The sequence below is a fragment of the Anomaloglossus baeobatrachus genome, chromosome 3 (assembly GCF_048569485.1).
Source record: "Anomaloglossus baeobatrachus isolate aAnoBae1 chromosome 3, aAnoBae1.hap1, whole genome shotgun sequence".
Taxonomy (NCBI): domain Eukaryota; kingdom Metazoa; phylum Chordata; class Amphibia; order Anura; family Aromobatidae; genus Anomaloglossus; species Anomaloglossus baeobatrachus.
The window spans coordinates 693181809-693189885 of record NC_134355.1 but is presented as its reverse complement, the minus strand read 5'-3'; the positions used below and the strand labels follow the sequence as shown (position 1 = coordinate 693189885).

At 43.0% G+C, this 8077-nt stretch overlaps 1 pseudogene; it reads right to left on the bottom strand.

Moving 5' to 3' along the window:
* Window positions 1-1863: 1863 nt before the first annotated feature.
* Window positions 1864-2715, bottom strand: LOC142297454 (E3 ubiquitin-protein ligase RNF126-B-like; annotated as a pseudogene).
* Window positions 2716-8077: the final 5362 nt, after the last annotated feature.

The following is an 8077-nucleotide window of genomic DNA, read 5'->3' as shown; positions in this document are numbered from 1 at the left end:
CAGGTACGATGTTGTGCCTCGTTCCTGCGGCAGCACACATCGCTACGTGTGACACCGCAGGAACAAGAAACCTCATTGTACCTGCGGCCGTCGCCAATGAGGAAGGGAGCAGGTGGGCGGTATGTTACGGCCGCTCATCTCCGCCCCTCCACTTCTATTGGGTGGCTGCTTAGTGACGCCGCTGTGACGCCACACGAACCGCCCACTTAGAAAGGAGGCGATTTGCCTGCCTCAGCGACGTTGCTAGGCAGATAAATATGTGTGATGGGTGTTAGCGATGTTGTGTGCCACGGGCAGCGATTTGCCCATGACGCACAACTGACGGGGGCGGGTGCTTTCACCAGCGACATCGCTAGTGATGTCGCTGTGTGTAAAGTGGCCTTAACGGCACTACTAGGAGCAGACAATTTCAGCTCCCACTATGAAAAACCTGTTGTAGATTTCAGCTTTCAGGTGACAACTTCTGCGCTCAGACATTGTGGGAGGATTAACTGCTTTACTTTGGACATACAAGAAAACCCAGAAACAAACACAACTGTGAGGTCGCACAGTACAGGCTACGCAAAGCTCCATCTGCTGCCCACGCAGGAGTATCTCCAGCATAAGCCTGCAGCTGTGGCACACTCCACTATAATAATACAAATAGCAGTACTATCTGTTATAATATTATTCAGACCATAACAGTAACTACCACTACTATGGCTACTACTACTAGTAATAATATTATTATCCAAGCATTATCTTGTATTTAGAAATAAAACCTGAAAGTTAACCCAAGCCAAGTGTCTGTGAAGAATGATGAGTCTGGCTGAAATTACATGTTACCAGTCATGCAGGAGAAAGGTTCATTGAAACGGGGAAAGTCAAAGGTTATTTAAGGGCCGGTTTCCTTCCATTCAGGATCAGTTGTAGGGGACTTGGAGGGTAGTTAGTAACTGCACCTCCTATTAGGGTCCATTGTTGGAAAATGGGAAGAATTCACATCTGAAACAGTTTTTTACCCCACATTACAGAGGAGAGGTTACCTTTGTCACTGTCGTGGACAGAGAAAACTGCCCACCTATGAGGAGAATTGGAAAAGACCACCCAGAGAGTGAAGAGCTTAGCAAAGCAAAAGTCGTGGCTTTGTCCCGACGTCCTCTCATCTCTGCTCGCCAGCTTCATGGTTCCTTCCCCTTGAGGCGTGGGCCACCAGCTTCTCTCCGCACTCACATATAATTTATACAAACAATTCTCTTCTCTGATCTGCCGGAGACTAAAACTCATGGCCTTCATATTCACAGGCAGCAGCACTACCAGCGAGCCACAACCCAACCTGAGGAGCATAGGAGAATTTTGTATGTACTGAACCCAGAAGCAGGTTATACAGGTACACAGAGATACATCTGTACATGGCAGTGCATTTCTATGTACCTATATTCTAGAGGTGATGAAAAAGTCAGATTTTTTTGTTCCTATAAAACTGCTAAAAATAATGAGAAATAATAAGAAAAATATATTTCATTTAAATTATTTAATACCTCATGCAGTAAAAATAAAAATGATAAAAAGGAGTAATCGCACCTCGATGTTTTAAAAAAAGGAAACTCAGACCCTTTGGATAAAAAAATTACAACAAAAATCACAGCCACAGAGTCTCTTCCATGCCAAATGTCACTGTATGAAGGGGGAAATTTCATTGATGAACATTTTGGTTCTCAGCAGTTCCACTTGGGAAGGAGAAAGACACTTCAACACCCCCCCCCATTAGTGTTAAAGTGTCCTGTTCAGGGAACTCATTGGCAGGGTTAAGAAAGCAGCAGATGAGAAAGTCATTTAAGGAGCTGGTGCCCAGAAGCTGCTCCACCTCCCCATCTCTGGTCCTCAGGGATTATGTCCATCAGTAGGGGAGGTGGAGGATGAGAATGAAGCAGAGGAAGCTGGACCATTCCCATCCATTGGTCCTGGAGGATCAGTGGCTGGGTTCTGCCTGCTCGGACATTTCCTACATACAGGGCATGTATCATGCAGCTCTAACCAGGGGATGATGCAGTTATTATGAAATAAGTGATTGCAAGGATGTTGCCTTGTATTTTCACCAGCTGTATAATCCTTCTTACATACTGGACGCTCCAATCCGGATCCCGCATGTTCAGCTGTTACTTGGATTGTAGGAAGGGCTTGGATCTTCTCATTGTCAGCAGGAGGTGGTCCAGTGTTTCTAAAATGGTTAAGAAGCTGTGTGATGATTGTGTCCAGGTCGTTTCCTCCCCAAGTATAATCCATTGGAATTGGAATGGATTGGAATGAAGAACTCCCCATGGTCCAAGTTCTAAATTTGACATTGCAGTAGGTGGGAAGATCCCATTTTCCAGTTGCTGAATGATCCCTTCTAATGTAAGCACATCTTTATGCCTCTCTGCAGATTGTCTTGTGCTTAGCCTGGCACGAGGTTGTCTTGCATTATATCTATGCCGTGACTGCTCCGTGTTGCTGTCTCCTGCTTTCCCCTTCACGGTTCTCTTCACGCGATCCACTTGTGCCAAAGAGGGGGAACTCCAGGTCTGTACCAGAAGTGTTGCTACTAGTTTATGTGCTTCTTAATCAGGAAGTTCTGCAATGAACCCCGATTCACATATTGGGCAGGGGGAAAGTATACTCCGGCAGGCAAAGACTGATCTTGGCTGAACAACTATGATGGAAGTACTGCCCAGCCTCCAGTAAAGACTCCGACATTTTAATAATAATATTAATAAGAATAATAATAATAATAATCTTTATTTCTATAGTGCCAACATATTCCGCAACGCTTTACAATTCAGGAGGCTCATATACATATCATATACATAAACATATACAAACAAGTAACAGTTATAGAAGATACAATATTTAAAGGGAAAAAAGGCAACCCTCCTCGTGAGAGCTTACAATCTACAATGAGATATGGGTGGGGGGGCAAGGTACAAGTGCTTATTTACAATAACAATCCAGCCATCTCAAGGAAATGGGGGATAGATAATGGCTTCCTGGACCAATAGGCCAGAGCCTTGAGATGCATTTGGGTGCCATGGATTTTGACGTGGGGTTATGCTCTGAGAAGTTGTAGAGGGATTAGGTGAAATTAGTTTGGCTAGGGAATGTGATAGGCCGCCCTAAAAAGATGCGTTTTTAGGGAGCGTCTGAAGCTGAGTAAGTTGTGATTTGTCCTAACTTCTCGGGGTAGAGCGTTCCAGAGGTTTGATGCAGCTCGGAAGAAGTCTTGGATTCGGGAGTGGGAGGTTCGAATTAGTGTGGATGTTAGACGAAAGTCGTTTGCAGAGCGTAGAGAACGGGTTGGATGATAGACAGAGAGGAGGGTGGAGATGTAGGAGGGTGCTGCACTGTGGAGAGCTTTGTGGGTGAGAACAAGCAGTTTGAATTGGATCCTGTGATATATGGGCAGCCAGTGCAATGACTGGCACAGAGCAGAGGCATCCGAGTAGCGGTTAGCCAGATAGGTGACCCTGGCTGCTGCATTAAGGATGGACTGTAGAGGAGTGAGTCTAGTTAGGGGGAGACCAATTAATAGAGAGTTACAGTAGTCAAGGCGAGAGTGGATCAGGGCCACGGTGAGGGTTTTTGTCGTTTCCATTGTGAGAAAGGGGCGGATTCTAGAGATGTTCTTGAGGTGCAAGCGGCAGGAGCGGGCAAGAGATTATACGTGGGAGGTGAAGGAGAGATCGGTGTCAAGTATAACACCCAGACAGCGGGCTTGCGGCCTAGGACTTATCGTTGTGCCACACACAGAGAGGGAGATGTCAGGTTTAGGAAGGTTGGAGGATGGAGGAAAAAGAAGAAGTTCAGTTTTGGAAAGGTTAAGTTTCAGATAGAGCAGACATGACATTGCAAACTGCAGTCAGGCAGTCACTTGTGTTCTTTGTGCTCTGGAGATAACTCACAGCTGTGTCAACCAATGGATGGTGAGCAAGAAGGACACATTCACGTCCATCGGTCACGACGGTGCATTGACGGAGCTGTGAGTCATCTCTGGAGCAGCGGAAAATGGCGGAGGTTTTACCTGAGGCCGGGTGATACTTCTTATTTTAGGACATGGATCATGTGGAGTTCCATCCAATGCATTATGCTTGGGGAGCAAATGACCTGAACACTATAATCACACAGCTGCTTAACAAGACAAAATTCCCTCTGTAACTGACCCTGAACAGCTGTAAAACCTGGCTTTAATACACCCGGACATATATACCGAAACACAATACACTTCTTATGTGCACAGGAACAGTACATGAGCTATCGACAACTATCCACCTGCAATAAAGGAATTCTACACATGGCCATAAGATGGGCCTTCCTATACTTTACATCCAAAGGCATATTTCACAATCACACACACATACAAATAATATATGGCATGTCATGATCCGCAGTGCTCTGCTCTCCAGCAGAGCTAATGTTCTGTATTATACTCCAAGTGACAGGTTGTTTCTCAGCCTTTGGGTCCTATGCTGGTGCGGGAAGGGGCCTGTGTTCAGTCGTCTCGTTCCAGGTGAGTGCTCGGCTACATAAGAGAGGAACTTCACCTGGAACACTGCCAGTCATAGTTCCTGCTCTGCAATGAGTTCTCTGGCTCCCGTGAGTTTTGTTGTTCTGATCTTGTCTTCCTACCCCAGACCTTTGTTACCCTTCTCTGTCAGTGCCACTGACTCTGATGTTATCGCTCTGGCTTCTGACCTCTGGCTTATACCCTGACCTCGGCTCCGCTTGCTCCTTGTTTACCTTATCTGACTTCCTGGCTTCTGACCATCGACATGTTTGACTTCCCTGTCTCTAGTAGCTTCTAGTTACACCTAGTAGCGTACCGTCACACGGCATAGAGTTTTAAAACCGTACTTTAGTTAAAAAATATACCATTAAAGCTGGGACTAAAATGAACAATATTAGTGGGCTGATCATGCCCAATTTAAGATGTTGCCTTTAGATTCACACCTATGATCCCAATGTGCTATCTGTTTCCATAATTATAATACAGTACACACTAGGCTCCCTCTAACAAAAAGAGAAAATAAAAGAGTCTTCCACCTATTTGATTCTTCCGTGAATTGTGGTAATTACAAGTCTGCGAAGCCTTTGTATCTCTAAATGAAGAGACATCGGTTAATTGTAGCAATCGGTTGTGTGTTCTCTGTATGTTTACCACAATAATGAATTATGGCTCAGATTCTACTTATTAATCCTAAATAATTCCCAGGTTACCGATGTTTGGTGTCAACTAAAGTAATATCCACTAATTATCCATCAGGGACCCGAGGATACTCACATCTCTTCATTAACTGCCTATGTTCACCTTCTTACTTCTATGTCATTCTATCCATTCTGTACAATTAGAAATGTAGTACAAAATTTACATTTTATTTATATTTTTGTATATTGGTTTACATTTCTATATTTATATTATTTATGTTTTTAAATATTTCCAGACCAATTGTAGTAATCTGTTTTATATTTTTATGATTACACTGGGGAACAAAATTTTTGTTGTATCCACAAAACCACTTGTTCTTACTTAATTCGAGTGTGCTGATCTCAAATCTGAGATTAGATTTTCTGTGTTATCTACAGTTTTTTTGAAATTCAATATTTTAGGTTTTCATCTTATTGTATAAATTTCAACATTTAGTGTAACATAATGGAGTAGAATGTCATCTTGGGCATCATCTTTGTAAAAATGTAATAATGTAATGCAGTAAATACACTAATACACTAAAAGATAGGATTCCATCAGAATTTGTCTACAATTTTGAAATAGAACATATTAAAACACTTTTTGTAATAATAAAATTTGTGCAAAACTTATTTAGATTCTATTCAGGCAAAAATTTGCGTTTGTAGCTCTTGCGTTTGTGTACTTGTTGAGGACAATCTCGTTTGATGCTCCAGCAGTAGTCTGCCATCATATTTTTGTCAGATCGCCCCTGATAACACTCTTCCATCATCTTCAGATCTTGATGAAAGTGTTCTCCCTGCTCATCACTAATAGCTCCAAGATTATCGGGAAACTTGTCAAGGTGATTGTTCAGGAAGTGAATCTTAACGCTCATGTTACATCCAATGTCGCAGGAAGCCAACAGCATCCTTTGAACCAGAAGTTCATAGTTTTCTGCTTTTTGTTGCCAAGGAAGTTCTTTGTAACTGCCACAAAAGACTGCCATGCTTCTCTCTCCTCCTTATTCATCTTTCTGGTCAATTCTTTGTCACGTATGAGGGTTTGAACTTGAGGTCCATCGAATACACCTGCTTTTATCTTTTCGAAAGACAATGCAGGAAAAGCAGAAATAATATGTTGAAAGCATTCACTTTATCAATTCAAAGCCCAAACAAACTGCTTCATTAAGCCAAGTTTGATGTGAAGTTTGGGAAAAATGATCCTGTCTTGATCAACTACAGGTTCATTCACAATATTTTGCATCCCTATTTCCAGAGCTTCACGTTTTGGCCTCTCCATCTGTGTACAGTGTTTCTCCCCAGCTCGGCTGTACCACAAACACAGAAAACAAGGATACTTCGTGAAACCTCTCTGTTGTCCTAGTAGGAGATTTACCATTTTAAGAGCTACACAAATGATCCAATTATGCTCCTTATACTTCAGTAGGTCAAGGACAATTTTTATGTTATTATAATCTTCTCACAGATGAGTTGAACGACCAATTGGACCCGCTGTATAAACATTACCGCTATGTAGGAGAAGACTTTTCCGTCTCCGCTTAAAGCTGTCAAGAAACAGCCACCATTCTAGTGGACTGTAAGTGGTAACACTTAGCTGATTGAGAAGACTACTGATATCATGACAGAAACAAAGTGTTTGGTTTCAGAAAAAAGTCCAAAAAAATGCTTCATAAAATGGGAAACTTTAACTGACTGGTGAAGGACATTATTTTCTTGAAGCCTGGAGGCCAATAACTCAGCTGCTTTGTTTGATAGGGCCAAATCTCTTACTAAATCATTCAATTTGGGTTGGGTAAACTGCTGAGGGGTTAATGACTGCTTGGAATCAGAAGAAGACCCTTCAGATTCTACATTCATTTCCTCATGCCTCTTATCAATATACATTTGATCACCATGTTCACTTTCATCGTCCTTACAAGAAATAAAACCATTGAAAACTGGAACTGGGAGCGTTTCAGAGTGTGGCATGGGTCGTATTGCTGAAGGAATATTAGGATATGACATCATATGCCGTTTTTCCTTGCCGATGCCTTTAGCCCTCCGTCACATACAATAGGCCTGACAGTCACATCTCTTTTACTTTCATTTCTCTTTCCTCACCAGATTGTGAGGAAATCCCCTCCCTCCAGGTAGTCTCCTGTCTCTAGCAGCTCTGTGAAACCTCATACCACAGTTGGATTGCAGAGCTTCAGGAGGACAGATATAACTGCGCTAATCTCTCAGGCTCATTGTATGTGAACACGTCACACTCAATAAGGTTGGTATTTTATGTTTTTATTCATCACATGCTCTGCAAGTGTAATTTTTCTGGGGAAACTTCAGGATCTAATTATTATTATTATTATTATTATTATTATTATTTATTTATAGAGCACCATTAGTTCCATGGTGCTGTACATGAGAAGGGGGTTACATACAAAATACATATACAAGTTACAGTAGACAGACTAGTACAGAGGGAAGAGGGCCCTGCCCTTGCGGGCTTACATTCTATAGGATTATGGGGAGGAAACAGTAGGTGGGGTGTAGATGGGACGGCAGCTCCGCACGGTGGTGGGGCGGCAGCTCCGCACGGTGGTGGGGCGGCAGCTCCGCACGGTGGTGGGGCGGCAGCTCCGCATGGTGGTGGGGCGGCAGCTCCGCACGGTGGTGGGGCGGCAGCTCCGCACGGTGGTGGGGCAGTGAGGTCATTCAAGGTTATAGGCATTTCTGAACAGATGAGTCTTTAGGTTCCGTTTGAAGTTTGCAAGTGTAGTAGATAATCTGACGTGTTGAGGCAGTGAGTTCCAGAAGACTGGGGATTCTGATTGAATATGTGTTTAATAGTACTTAAGGTACCTTAAAGGGAACCTGTCAGCAGAAATTTCGACTAAAACCT